Raw genomic sequence first — 15,676 nt, forward strand, 5'->3', positions numbered from 1 at the left:
ATGAGGTAGAGCAGTTGATTTAAGATATTCTCAACTTGAAATTGGATATCACGTCACTATTACAATCATGTGTGCTTTATTGTGTCAATTAGTATTATAAAACAATAATGCAACAGACATTAAAGTAAACCAAAATTTCAAAACACCGTTCTTCGAGCTATTTTAATGCTGGCATAATTGTTATCGAGCATGGTGGTACCCCCAACGAAAACATGTATACTCCAATTTATTAAAACTTCAAGGCCCTCGTACCTACATGGTAACAGGACATCAAAAGGTGATAATTTTCGACAATTTAAATTACGTGTCATGGACACCACCAAACTGGCGGTGCGAGAAATGCAATTTCTCGCCAACGCATGCCAACGGAAGATGCATGCGATAAAAAAAGTAATTATTGACCGTTAAACGACGATTCGACCACGACGGCGAAGGTACAAGGCGCGGGGGTAATTTTGTCTGAACCGAACGGTCTTCGTCGCAAGCCATGAAAGGTCACGAGAGTGGCTGGAAAGACGCAACATTATATGGAGTCACAATTTAAAAAGCCTGTAGATATTGGCATAAAAATAAGTATAATCACTGCCAGGTGAATTAAAACGTTTCCTTTTAAAAACAATTTATCATCGTATCACCTACCTCCGTCCAGCTATTCTTGTACACACCATGTTATTTGCTGTTTGTTTGCGAATCAGTTGGTGCGAAAGCATGGTTTATCGAGTAATTTTAAGTAGTACAAGGGTATGTTGGTTTTTGACATGGACCGATTTTGGTAACAACAGCATTCGTTTTCACTTCCTTAAATGTTTCGTAATGCTGTCATTTTTGGATATGTATGTCCTATCCACAAAAAAATCATTATTTTAATACCTCAAGCACTGCATCACAGAATAGAATGTTTTGAAAATTTTATAAATAATTTTAAAGCTGAATGGACTAAAATACAGTTTATATTTCCACGGAACCCGGAACAAGTCCAGGTAGTTCGGTGATTTGGCTTCCACTGAAGTAGTTTTAGAATTATAGTGTGATTTGAGGTGCCGCATGATGTTTTTTGGTTCAGGGTTCCCTCAGGTTGGCCATTTTCTCAGGGTGGCCGGAACATTTTTGAATGGTCCCAATATAACACAAACTCAATCTCCAAAATAGACACCAATGGGTGTATGATGCAAAAATGCCAATACAATTTCGTTGGTTGGTACAATTTACGTTGGTTTTAGAACTGTTTAAAACTTTAAAGGGTGTAGCTAACTTAAAAATTTGTCCTACGATTATTTTTCAATTTGACTCAGAGGTGTAGAATGGTAATACAAGCCAAGTGGTATTTTCTCTTTTGATGGCTTATTTTCTCTTAATGACGCACATTGGAACACCGTGGAAGTGCTATTAAAATGGTAACGTCCTGACCAAACAACTTTATTGCTGCTTTTATGAAGAATACCAGAGTTGGAAACCAAAAAAACATTTTTATGCTACCCCATATTACCATATTCTAGCATTTTTAGCCCCGCAAACAAAAATTCATCAAGGCAAAGTGGGAGTTGCAGACAGGAAGTTATTGTCAATCAGTTTTTCTGTCATAGAATACAGGTAGAATGATTTTGCTATAAATTGAGATTGACTAAGCGAATATATTTATTTTGTTTAAACAAATGGTTTTCAACAATTACAAAACTTCGATGGCGCATTGATTTTAGCCACCGCTAGCCGCCACGTGTACTAAGACCGCCTTCGGCTAATTCGAGCCCGTAGTGTTTAGTGTGAAATTATTCACTATTATCGAGTATCTGTTCCAATTTGGCCAACCTTCGCACTTTAAACAAATGCGTAAAATAAAGTAAAATTGACAGATCTAGTTCATTTTGGTTGTTATGTTACTTTATTAAGAGAAATTGTGATAGATGATATTAAGTACAAAAAGAATTACAGAAGTTAAGAAATATGCACGATAAAATTTAATACGCACATGCTGCACAATTACGGAAGCTGTTGAAAATGCATTATATATTCTTTCGGATATTTTATTACGATCGCTATAAAGCAATTGCAATTAACGAAATTTGACTGTATTTCTAATTTATTGGGTATTAATTGAAACCGTACTCTAACTGTAGATAGTAACAACAATCTTCCACCACCGATCTATTACCATTGGTAAAATGGTTATCATAAAAACAATAGGTCGTTAAAAATGTTCACCATGCGAAAATGAGTGATTTTCGAACTGGGCACAGCAATTATTGTGTTGGGACAGATGCAAACGCGGTTGATCAAGACTTCACCGCCTCGATGAACATGACCATACGTAGTACGGGATTGTCCCCTGTTGAGAAACGGCCCCGGTTGTGAAACACCCGTAATTTTCAACGTTTTTATTATCCTAATGCTGTCAAGTTATTTTGTATAATAAATGGAATAAAAAAGGTCAGGTAAAGGCATATAAAGCTTAGTTTTGGACCTCTATTTCAACAGTTTTTTTTTGTATGGGCTCATCACTTTGACCACAACATTATTGATCTATTGTAATGTTGCCCGGGTGTATGCTGTATTCTGCACTGCATTTCTGTGCTTTATCGTTATTGAGTAAACGATAAGCTTATATTTTTTTTATGCGTGCTTATGTGTTGAGGGTTTACCCATGCTTCGATGCATGTCCTACTATACCAAACCTGTTTCGCCTCGTTATAGTTAGCACTGGTGAGTCCTCCTGAGGTTCAAAACCATTACCTCATTAGGTGCTCATACCAGTATACTAACCATAAGAAGCGTCTTCGGGATAATGTAGAACTCAGCATGAAGGAAGGGTGATGAGGGGCCAGAGAATAAACCCATGCTAAAGTCACTTTGACATCGAATGGCCTGATTCTACCAAGATTCGAACCCCCTTGTCAAAGCAGACTCGGTAACATTGCGGCTACAGAGCCCCCTAGATTATAGTTACTTTAACAGATTGTGTCATTCATGACTTCTGCGGAGTTGGGATTTGAACCCGTGTCCTCGCTGTGAGAGGCGTGAATGCTAACCACTACACCGGGACTGATCCCAGACAAATTTTAGGTGAAATAATTGACTTAAAAATTAATATATTTTTTTTTGCAATATGGCCACCGCCCCGGTTATGAAACAGTTGAGTTCCCCGGTTGTGAAACATCTAGAAAATCAATTATTTTATACTTCAATGATCATACATAACTACAATTGGGGCAGCACAGAAACTCTTCAGTGGAATCTCTTCGAAGGTTTATTTACGAAAAAGGCCTGTCAATTTACGTGAAATGAATCTGGATCAGAATTTTCAAATATTCAAGTATATTCTACATTCAAGTTTATTTTTTTTTACGAGTTGGGAAATCTGCTGAGCACCTTAGAAGATACGGTAATATCAGACACCTGAGAAGACAACTCAGGGAGTGGGGTTTAGGTATCCCGACCCACTAAAACCATACTCGAGTCTCCAGCCTCAATCTCCCCTGGCACCACCTTATCGGTATTACTCCAGGGAGGGGCTATTGTGCTTAACGCACTCGCTTAGATAACTACTGGACTATGGTAGTTAGGCTGTTTATTCGCCGATGATCGGCTCTCCAGCGGTTTTGTAGCTCAAGTACAATCTGGGTAGCATCCGCATTGACCGCCCTCTAAACGTTCGAGCTGGAACACATCCTTTGGACTAAGTTATCCGGGGTAGTGTCCTGTCCGCTCACTGCCATCATGTTGCTTCTCGCGCCCGCGAAACGAGGGCATATGAAGAAAGCATGTTCTGCAGTTTCCTCAACATCCACACATTCGGGACACGCGGGGGACTCCGCATGCCCAAACTTGTGCAGATACTGTCTGAAACAACCATGCCCTGACAGAATGTGTCAGGTGGAAGTTGACTTCGACGTGGCGCCTGTTGACCCACCCGGATAGTTCCGGGATAAGTCGATGTGTCCACCGACCTTTTGTGGAATTAGACCATGTCCGCTGCCATGTGGTCATCGACGCCGATCTTGTGGTACTCCGTATGCCTCTAGTTCCAGGTTGGTTGAAGCACTCTACGTCTTCGCTGATGATGATGCCAATAGGCATCATACTTGCTAAGACGCAGATTGCGTCATGTTAAACTGTGCGATACGCACTCGCCACTCTCAAGCACATGAGACGATAGGTGCTTTCTAGCTTGGCTAGATAGCTTTTGGTACCTAACGCCGATGACCACACCGGTCCGCCATACCTAAGTGTTGACTGGACCACGTTGGCTAATAGCCTTCGCTTGCTGCCATATAGGGTAAGGTGGTGCAGAATGCATCGCTTAAGCAAAACATCATTTTGCAGAGCAACGGCGTGTTTGTTCCACGTTTTTCAACTTCTAGAAGACTTTGGGATCTTTTTTACACTTCTCTTCTCTTCTCTGTTGGGTACTCTTACCACTGCGTCCATTATTTTGAACTATTGTGGTATGCCCCGTTTTATTATTTTTCTGTACGCTTCAAACTTACCTATCACTTATTGAGGAAGTGACAGGCTGGTAGCTGGAGCGAGACATGTGCCAATCAGGTATGACTAGGTTTATGAACCTAGTATCCTCATCGGCGACGCCAACCAGATCTCCCCTTTTTGAGATACTGCAGTTTGCGTACTATTTGTGCTCCACGATAGTAGAGCGAGTGTTCCGAGGTTAAATATCATCTTGTACGAAACTAAGATTCCGAAGATATTATTTACGGATAATGTCCTGTCACAAGACCGGTAAGCTTGCTGAGGTCTCTCTCATTGAGACTCAGCAACTTTTGAGTAACCTAGGGGTGGATACTCGACGTTATATATTCTTTTTTTAGATTGTTTGAGCGACTGCACAGCCATCCTACTGGCCATAACTGTTCGGCTCTCCTTTTGTTTCAGCCCACCCTCCACCACAGTCAGAGATCAGGCAGAGTGATTTTCGACCCGTGAGTAGAGAGTTGGAGCCACATCTTCGTTTGTCGACTCACAACGAGTCAACGTGTTGAGGATAGACGAGGATCAGGACTGAACCTCCGCTAGCGCATCGTTCAAGTCCTGCTCCTCCCCTACTCTCCTCTCCACCTCATTCGTTTCTTTGTTTTTTCGGCAGAGAGAGCTTGCACGGTGAGAAATCGTCCACTGCATCAGTGACCGGCTTGATGCAGCAAGGGCAAATTGCTGTGGAGGGCGCCCTGGTACTCCACAGGCTCCGTTGCGGCGAGAGAATTTATAGAACCCCCTCCACCATTCATCCCTCGGCACGGGTCGCGTCACACCTTGGATTAGGGGTTTATCCATTCAAATTTTTACATAATAGTCATGGATAACAGCTATTACAACCATCTCCTTTAGGGGCTTTGAACCCTCTGCTTTGGTTCCTGGGAGTCAAGAGAACCGTCTTGCAGGCGGAGAGTTTACACTTCTGCCTTCGCATGAGTGCCCCCTTCTCTGTCCGCATACGACCTTAGTTTCCACCGGTTGTCTGATTTCCACTAAGGAACGTATCCCGGATGGTACCACGAGGAGGTCGAGATAGGAGTTGCTGAATAAGAGGCTGTGGAACCTCTCGGTGGTTCTGGAGCGCATTATTCAGCCATTTACCATTTTTACACTTACTCCTGGTGAAATTTCCTAACAAAAACCAGTATTTTTTGTTATTTTTGACGATTTTTGGCAAGTCAAAATCATTATGTGAGGCAGAACGCCAAAGCCCGTGGACAAAACGCTCCAAGTTTGCCCAGCTAGGCGTAGGCAACCAAAAAATTTACCATTCAATCATGTGTTGGATAAACTCCTAAAACTAGGCTGCCGAAATGGCGAAAGCGTTTGTTGCAAACGCTTGTTTGCTGGGACATAATGGGTTCATATCTCAACATAATTGGCAATAAAATTTAATCATTTACTTTTCTCCAACTGATGTGTGATAAAATATTGTAAGTTAAACAATGTACAATTAGGTTTAAGGCAAATTCTAAGTCCTATACAATACATAATATTGCTACATTTTTAATTAATAATCCGAAACAAAAGATGTACTGCAAATTAAAAATATTTTATAACTGTTCGATCCCGCTGTGATGCATTCTACCCCTGTTTTGTATTTTGAAGTTTTTTGCAATATATGTGAAAAATATGCATAGTTAATGCCGTTTTTGTGATGAATCATCGAGTATGACAGTATATCAATTAGATAGACTGTATTTATTATGAAATTTGCATACCGACTAGTGGTAAAAGCTTAAGAGAAAACCGTGATTTCTTACATGTGGAATGAGATCGCGGATAATCGCTTGATTTTATTGGATGTGGCTATGTTTGATGCTTTTACATGCTACATAATTATGAATTAGCGTGTTTTACACCAAAATAAAATGCGCATTCATAATTTTAGCAAATAGTTTCCGCGTTTTTAAGCAATTAATAGCATGGGCCATTCTACCCCCACGGTGCGTTCTGGACAGTCCTACCCTACCGCAGAGCTATTAGACATCATACGAGACAATGCCGAAATAGCTGTGGAAGCCTTCTTGCAGGCATAGTCGACGTGGCTCCCGAACTTGAGCTTGTCGTCGACCATGACTCCCAGGAGTTTTAAGGACCGCGTTAACGAAATAATGCAGTCCCCGACGCTGATATTTGCTTGCTGTACCGACTTGCGGTAGCTCCAGTTTCCTGGATCGCATCCAATCTTCAATAATGCTTATAGAGTAGACAGCCGTCAACTCAACCTCTCTGATAGATACACCATAGACTTCCAAGGTGATATCGTCAGCAAAGCCAACTATCACCACCCCTACCGGGAACTTTAGCTTCAACACCTCGTCATACATGACGTTCCACAACACCGGTCCCAGTATGGAACCTTGCGGGACCCCTGCGGTGATTGGAACGCACTTCTGACCCTCCTCCGTGTTGTAGCATAGCACACGATTCTGGAGATAATTTTCCAGAATCCTGTACAGCGACACTGGCACTTGGACTTTCCGAAGCGCTAGCGCTATTAAACGCATTTTTCACGTCGAGCGTGACAACTGCGCAATAGCGGATACCTGTCCTCTTGCGCTGGATTGCCACCTCGGCTGTCTTAGTGACAGACAAGATGGCATCCACCGTAGATTTGCCTTTTCGGAAGCCGAATTGGTTCCTTGACAGACCGTTTGTATCCTCCGTGTACTGTACGAGTCTGTTAAGGATAACCTTCTCCAGCACCTTACCGGCAGTATCGAGCAGACAGATCGGCCTATATGACGAGGGAACACCCGGAGGTTTTCCCGGCTTCGGCAACAGCACGAGGTTCTGTCGCTTCCATCTGTCCGGGAAGTGGCCAGCTTCCAGGCATCTACTCATTACTACCCCGAATAACTCGGGAGCCTCTAACATAGCCGCTTTAATGGCCATATTCGGGATTCCGTCTGGCCCCGGTGCCTTGCTCACCTTTAGGGATTTAGCGATCTCAATGAGGTCCTCGTTCGTAACAGTCACTTCGTCCCCGACCGCCAAACCGCCGTCCCCACGTTACTTTGGATGTTCGGCTGGGAGGCCGACCACACTACGCTATGGTCTGAGATACTGGAACTCAGCGGCCTGGGGCCAGGGCCTTGGCTCGTGGCGCGGAAAGAGGCCCTCAATGATCCGCTCCAGCATCTCTGGCGATTGCTCTGAGTTCAAGTTTATTTAAAAAGCATAAAATAACAGAAAGTTGGGTATGATAATATATAGCAACGTTAAAGCACTGCAAGAAGCAATCAAAGACAATGTTTCTACGAATGGTTCATCCAAAAATGGTGTAACAAAATCAGATCATTACGGGCGACTTTTTAATTAATATAAAACACAGGTCGTGAGCAATTACATTGTAATGCATTATTCTAATGGAATGTGGTTCGATATGTAGCTGTATCTAATTCTTGCGACACGAAATTTATGATTAACCATCGTTTAATAGCTCGAAAATACGATTATGATCAGTTTGTTCTACCATGCCCAATACGATAGAGCCACTAGTGAAACTATCATAAAAGATATAGTTACGCTATAACAACCACAATACTTTATAGTTTCACTTTCAGTTGCAGATTAGCTTAATTATATCAACTTTGCCTTCCCAGAGTCTATTTAGGTGTATCCAAAATGTGACCAAACTGTTTGTTCTCTCATAAGCTGTGCTTATGGACTTCCTTTTTGGGTTCTCTTGGTTTAGTCCCTTTTGGTTTTATGTTAACCGATATAAATATTATGTAATTGAACTGAACATGTTCGGTAGTACTTCTAAAAAATGTATTAAGACAGAAAGTTTTGTGCTGAAACACTTTATTTTTAACAGGTCCCACATTTCCCTGGTGTTCTGAAATGTGGACCTTATTTCGACCCATTTATTTAATGCCGTTTGTTAAATTAAACGACTAGTTTTCGGGTGTAACTTGTTAATACACTCATTATGTTTACCTACTGTCAGAAAAACATGTACTTTTACGAAAGTCTGTGGCCAAAGTATCATTTATAGAAAGGTGCTTCAAACTTACAATACAAATTGGAAATAACGCTCAAATTTAAAGTCCGATTTTGGTGTTTGAGATGCCAACTATAAATAATTTATAATTTTAATGCAAGCGTTTGAACAGTATCTTTCATTTCTAGAAAGGTTCGATTGGATAAAATAAGGTTGAAGAGAGATATAAGCTCCGTTCCGACTTACCCCGTATTCCCGCTTGCCCTGGGTACCTTAATTAGTATTGAATGAACGCCATGCTTATCAAATTTTATGGTGGTTGTGTGTATTGGGTTTACCCTTCATTCAAAGCTTACTCTATTTTACCACCTCGTTCCTCACTGCCAGCCTACTATCCCATGTTATAGCCGTCCCTGGCGAGGAATCATTGCGTTCCTCTGACCAGCACACTCAACTATAAGAGTAACTTTTGACTTTTTTTTCAAGAGGCTCAAATGGAAAAGTAGAGAGCAGGGTCCGAAAGGGTTACACTTTTTCTATACATTTACCAGCTTCCAATGCCATGTCAGACTCTATACCAATACCATCGCTCTGTACTGTTTCTGTATCGACAGTGTTTATCTCTTGTAAGTGTCGAGACAAGCTCGAATACGTACATGATAATAAGCAAACATTTTCGTACGTGAACTGACCATAAATCAAAATGTCGTGTAGAAATGACATGCATTTGCCGCTTTTTGCTTACAGTTATAGTTGGAATAGTATGGAGAAGTGATAGAGAATAAGGTGTATGGGGAACCTTCTTATTTAAAATCGTGTTGTTTGGGGGAAAGCTGTATGTTTGGCTTACGTGCGCCACAGCAAAAGAGAATACAAAAAAGTGTCTCCAAGACTGGTGACACTTTCTTCTGCATACCGAAAAGTGTACGACACGTAGAACAAAAGATGTTTTCGTTGGTTTTGAATTTCTTTTCGTTGTTTGTGTACCAGTAACATGTCGCGAAGCAAGAAAAAATAGTTAGTTTCTTCAAATTTTTGTCATAAGCCAGTACATTTAACGTCCCTGGTAGAGAGTTCAGCATGGAGAAAGGGTACATGACGGGCCTGAGAATATACCCGTGCTAAAATTACTTGACATCGAATATTGTTTAAAGATGTTTATACCCAAGGCTTTACTTTTTTACAGTTTGCTATATTAAAAGTTAAAATTTAGAAAATTAAAAGTTTTCGGCGTGAGAGGCGTGAATGTCAACCACTACACCGGGATTGTCTCCTACTTTATATAGCAGATGGTCATATGTTTAGAATATAAATTATAGAGTAGGGCGGGGCATAAGTGCGATGTTTGAAGTTGTCATCAATTTTCGCGAGATATAAAGAAGAACAACAACAAAATATATTTTATTGTGATGCAGCTACTCAATGTCTTTACATTCAACTATAAATCATCTGGAATAATAGTGTTATTGAAAATAAATTCTTCATTCTTCTGAACAAGTGCCGATTCGCACTTTTACCCCACTAGCGGGGTAAAAATTCGATTACCGCGGGGCAAAAGTGCGAAGCTCGAATCCATGAAATTAGCACAGCAGTAGCTAACAAAACCATATTATCGTCAATCTGCGGTATGTTTCGGTAAGGAATATTCTCAATTTACACCTTTCCTATTTTCCGCTGGTGTATTGCAGCCTCCGACAGATCGAAACTTTCCCAAACGTTTGTTTTATGTTTCATCAGCGGAAAAACATTGTTTTTCTTCGACCAACATCTGTAGAGCACAGTTTTCTGCAGATCTTCCATTTCTACTATCTGTAATATAGTGCCAAAAGCTGTATATAAGCTATACATTTTTGCCCCGTCTGTGAATCGCACCTTTACTCCGCTAGGCGCTTGACGGGGTTTGATTAAATTATGGAAAAGCGAAACTGTTATTTTCTTGATTCAAATAGAATTTCGTTTCGAAACAAAAATATTTTTAGGTTGTTATAAAAATTTCGTTTGAAACAAACGAATTTTTTCGCTCCGTGATAGAACTAGAACTCCTTTCCCCGAACAACCCCGTTGAGAATCGCGTCTATAACGCTGACGGACGAACAGCGTCGCCCGCAGTACCTTGCAAGTCGCAAGGACTTGCATAGTGTCGTCGTCCCGTCAGTAAAATGAGTTAGATTCTCGATCCATGAATCGAACTTTTGCCCCGCTAGGCGCTTGACGGGGTTTGATTAAATTATGGAAAAGCAACATATATTTTGCAAATTCTTCTCACCGCAATTTCAAGAGAGATATCTGAGTGATGTAAAACGCTGCTACAATTTGTGAATAAGTAATATCCTCCTGTTGATATCGTATTTGCCGTACAACGAAATATTACATCAAAACCGTTCTAAAATAACTTTTACCCATAACTCAGCAACTATGATTCGTAAACAACAAATGTTTATGATGGATTTAAGCTGTCAAAGTACTCACCCATCCATGCCAATGTAGTCAATTTACTCGGAATCCGCACTGATTGAATCGCACTTTTACCCCTCCTTACTCTATACTATGTATTTATCTGTTTTTTATTACATTTTGCATTTTTCTGCTTTTTGAACCACATTCTTCTTCAATGACATAACCAAATGTTTGGCTTAGCTGGTTCCCTTTAGCTTTATTGATTTCAATAATTGGCAAAAAATTAATCTTTTTGGTGGCTTGTTATTTTTAACTTTTCCCATTCTCCCCTTTCTTATCATATAGAAGTCCGCTGGAAATATAATCGGAAATCTTGATAAATAGGTCACATTTTATACCACACATTATTCTTAAACCCTTTGGTGCGTACAATGTGGCATGTCACACCATCTTTGGGAAATCAGAAGTGTTGCATCGGGTCAGTCCCGGTGTAGTCGTTAGCATTCACGCATCTCACATCGAGGACCTGGGTTCAAATCGCCCCCAGTATCAATTTTTTTTTTTAAGTACATTTATTTGTCGTGCGTCTTAGTATATATAAAATTGAATTTATCTTATTTATATGTCGATTTCGAAATTAAATTTCAACTCATCTACATCTATCACTTCATTACATCTATCAATGAACGTAATATAAATACATAGTATTTTCAATAAAAGTGTTCTTCTAGCCGCTGGCAACCTCTCCAGTGAGGGCCGAAGTAGATCCTCAGCACGCAGACGAACACCAATTGCTAAAAGCAGCTTTTGCTGGAGTATATTAAGAGCAGCCACCACTCTAGTGCAGCCGAAAAACTTGTGCTGTATTGTTTCCGTCGTCAAGTTGCAGAAAGTACACTGGTCACCATCCACTCGTCTCGTTCTGCTCATCAGCCGCCGATGCGATATTTTTTGATTGACCCAAAAATACAAAATGCTGCGCTGTGATGGTACTAGATCACGTGTTGCAATGTTTTTCCATACGCGCGCCCAGTTGGTTGTAGGATTTTCGGTTTCCACTTTCGGTCTCTCTGTTTGTTCTATGTAGAACTGGTGGATGAGATTGGCGGATGGGTATTGCCGTATTTGGAAGGGGAGATTTGAAAATTCATTGAGGATTTGTTTAAGGCAAGGAAGGTCTGATATGGAATTTGTTTGGCGGGAATTTATTTGGGTAAGGTAGGATTTATAGTAAGGAATGGAATCTATCTCATTCAGATGACGGTTTATCAGCAGTGCCTTACATTTGAGTGCTGGTAGATGCAGATTAAGCCCGCCGTTTACTTTACTGCGCGCCAGCTGCTGCATTGGTATTGTCGCACATGCTCCACGAAAGAGATAATTCCGCATAGTGGCCGTCAGCTTTGCTACGTGTACTGCTTTCGGCTGTAGATTTGCCGCAATGTACCACATTTTCGATGAGAGGAACGTGTTGAGCAGAGTCACTTTTTGATGGAGAGTCAAATTGCGCAGTGAGTGTAGCCCGACTAGCCGAGCGAAATTAGTTACAAGAATGTCCCAGTTAAGTGTCACCATCAAACGCACTGAATTTGCGAAGACCACCCCTAGTATTTTAATGGTGCTTTCCGTTCGCAGCCACGGTACGGTTAACGGAGAGTTATCAACGAGGCCGACGTCGATTGCTGTGGTTTTGTTTTCATTCAAGCGCGCTCCAGATATATGTTCAAAGCGCCTGAATAGGTCCTTCATTTCGTCCAATTTGGCCACACTGGTAACGATCGCGCTGATATCGTCTGCGTAAGCAACTAGCAGGTCTTCTCCACACACTTGCTCTAGGCGCCGCAAGAGCGGGTGCAGGTAGAGTACGAATAAATGCATGGAGAGAGGGTCGCCTTGCCGGACCGAACGTTGTATTGGAAATGGTTGAGAGAGGTGCCCATTGATCAGTAATCGAGACGATGACACTGCTGCAATATTGGCTAGCAAATCCACGAGAGCCGTGTTGAAGCCAAGCACTCGCATCGTTTTATACAAATATCTCTGATTCACACGATCGAATGCGTGATCTAGATCAAAAGAGATCAGTTTGCCCTTTTGCTGGAACGCTTTTAATTTAGCAATTTTGTCTTTAAGTGCTAACGTAGCCTGGAAGATATTTCTTCCGTCGTTAGAGCACTTTTGTGAGCCACTCAAAACACTATGCGTACGAAGCACATTTTCGAGGCGCTGCTTGAGAATGCGAGAGAGAATTTTGTAGTCCACATTGATCAAGCTGATTGGTCTATATGAGCGTGCGTATTCCCCCGCACCACGCTTTTTGACCAACACAATCACTCCGTCCACGAACTGGGGCGGAAAATTTGACCTGAGTGCTTCGTTCATAATCAGGTTCAGTTCGCGGTGAATTATACCAAAAGTACGCATGAAGAATTCTTTCGGCAGGCCATCAGGGCCTGGCGATTTTCTCGATGCGCTTGTACGGATGGCGTTGAAGATTTCAGTTGTTGTAATCTCGTTCATAGTTGCTGTGTTTATATTGTCGTTTTCGGGGATAATTCTCTCGCAGAGAAAGGGGCTGTTGTCTTCTTCTTCGTCCACATGACCACGTGCGTAGAGGTTAGTGAAATATTGCACCATGTGATCCTGTATTGCAGCAGAATCATCGATGATCTCGTCTCTCTCGTTTCTCAGTTTTTCGATGGTAGTTTTTCGACGTCTTCGTTCGCCCAGCTGGAATGTTGACAACGGTTCGCCAGCAACGTAAGTTTCGTTTATACGCACGAACATTGCAGTGGAATTGCGTTGATGTGCGAGCATTTCGGCTTTTATACGGTTGATATTGGTCAGCATGGCAGGATTGTTTTGGTAGCCATCGTAAGCTTGCCGTAGTAATACGTAAAGGCGCTGCTGTTCACGATGGAAATCATCAAACGCAATTTTAGATTTCCAACAGAAGAATGATTTTATTTTGGGCTTTGCGTACGATAGCCACCATTCCATCCACGATGGATAGTTTCGGCGTTGATGGGTCCAGTATTGCCATCTTTCTTGAAACTCTTCAATATTTTCTGCGGTCAGAAGATGGGGGCGGAGGGACCAAAAGCCGCGACCATGTTCTCTATCGGGAAGAGGGAGACAAATTCTGAGAGTGACGGCTTTGTGATCAGTGAAGCAACACACATGGGTAGCGGTTGATCTCAGCTGTTCTCGGAGACCGGCGCTAACATATAGTCGGTCGAGCCTGGACGAGGAATTGTGCGTGATGTATGTGTATTCCATCTCACGTGGATGGAGCTGCTGCCACACATCTTGCAGATGTAGCTGCTGGACGATAGTTTGGAGAGCGGGGCTCAAATTTTGTCCTGTCGCATCGCATTGTCGAGTAACGCAGTTGAAGTCGCCACCGAGTATTACATGGTCAGTTTGATGGCGAAGATAGTAGGCGATAGTGCAGTTGAAGAACCGCTCTCGTTCGGCACGAAATGCGGAACCTGATGGGGCATACACATTGCATAGCGTAGTATTGTGAATACGCAAAGCAAGCAGTCTCCCGTCCAGGCTTCTTTCTACATGGGAGAATTTGATGTGCTCTTTTAGAGCAATTGCCGTACCTCTCCTCGAGTGGTCGACATTGCAGACTACGTTGTAGCCAGGCAAGGTAAGCTGTTCGTTTTCAACCTCCTGTAGGAAAACAATATCTAGCTCCGTGGTGCGGAGGAACGTGCGAAGGGCGTTGATCTTGGTTTGATTAGTGATGGTGTTTATATTGAGTGTTCCGATATTACAGCTGACGAAATCCATTTATAGCTGCATCTCTACATCAGAACCTCTGTCGTGTTCTTGCTCAATAGCGACGGTGTCTTCTCCAGCGTGTTTCATCTTCTTGCCTGGCGGTTGTCTACGTGAGCGACGGGTGCCGACGGAAGCTTGTGAAGCTTGAGAGCTGTCGGTGTCGTGACCATCAGTCCTCCGATGAGATAGTCCGGTGCCGATTAGGGCTGATGCCGGCGAGAGATTAGTGACAGCATGAGTTGCGTGGAGTGTTGTTGTTGCAGTTACCGCGGGGGGCGGCATCGGGGTTTTTTGTAGCGTTGTATAGTTTAATTTCGTACCTGATGTACCTTGTTGCCCGACCACAGACTGACTGTTAGCGATTCGCGTAGCCGGACTTAATGGTGGTTTAGGCGGACCTGATTGTTTGCTCGGTTGAGGCTTCGATGGTTTTCTTTTCGTCACGTTTGCGTATGACAGATCTGCTTCGAACTTCTGCACTAGCAGCTTTTTGTTTTGTACACACGGGATACCGATATGCGCAAATTCATGGCAATGTAAACAAGTTTGCCGCTGCCCCTTGTAGTTCACCGCTGTTTCTTCGCCCTGGATCGTCACAAGAGAGGGAATGTTCTTCGTTACTCTCATTCGAGCAACACGTACCCCGGTTTTAACACCACTAAAGTCACTGTATCGGTCATCCCATAGTAGGTCACGAACACTTATCACATCACCGTAATCGACTAGAAAACCCGCAATCTGCTCGTTAGTTACGTCTTCGGGAAGCTCGAGTATCTTCACATCCACAGCTCCGTCTTCCATCGCAATTCGTATTTTGTGGGATTTCCCATCAAAACTGAACTCGTGCTTGCCGTCGTGTTGTTTCACAATCTTCTCTGCTAGTTCGAGGCTATTGACCTTTACAAAGGTACACCCGAGCCGTCTGCTAGGCTGGAGTTGAAGAATATTTTCTCGCGTAAGACCGAGCTCCTTCCCGATGAATTTATGGATCTCATCATGGGAGAGAGGCTTCGGAAATTGCGAATAATCAACGCGAAATGTATTTTCGCGACG

General features: G+C 42.4%; 1 protein-coding gene across 2 annotated transcripts in view; it reads right to left on the reverse strand.

Annotated features, from left to right (window-relative positions):
- The window catches only part of LOC128738754 (uncharacterized), a 74,629-nt gene that overhangs the window by 23,838 nt on the left and 35,115 nt on the right, over positions 1–15,676 (reverse strand). The window lies entirely within an intron of this gene.

The sequence above is a fragment of the Sabethes cyaneus genome, chromosome 2 (assembly GCF_943734655.1).
Source record: "Sabethes cyaneus chromosome 2, idSabCyanKW18_F2, whole genome shotgun sequence".
In the NCBI taxonomy this organism is placed as follows: Eukaryota; Metazoa; Arthropoda; class Insecta; order Diptera; family Culicidae; genus Sabethes; species Sabethes cyaneus.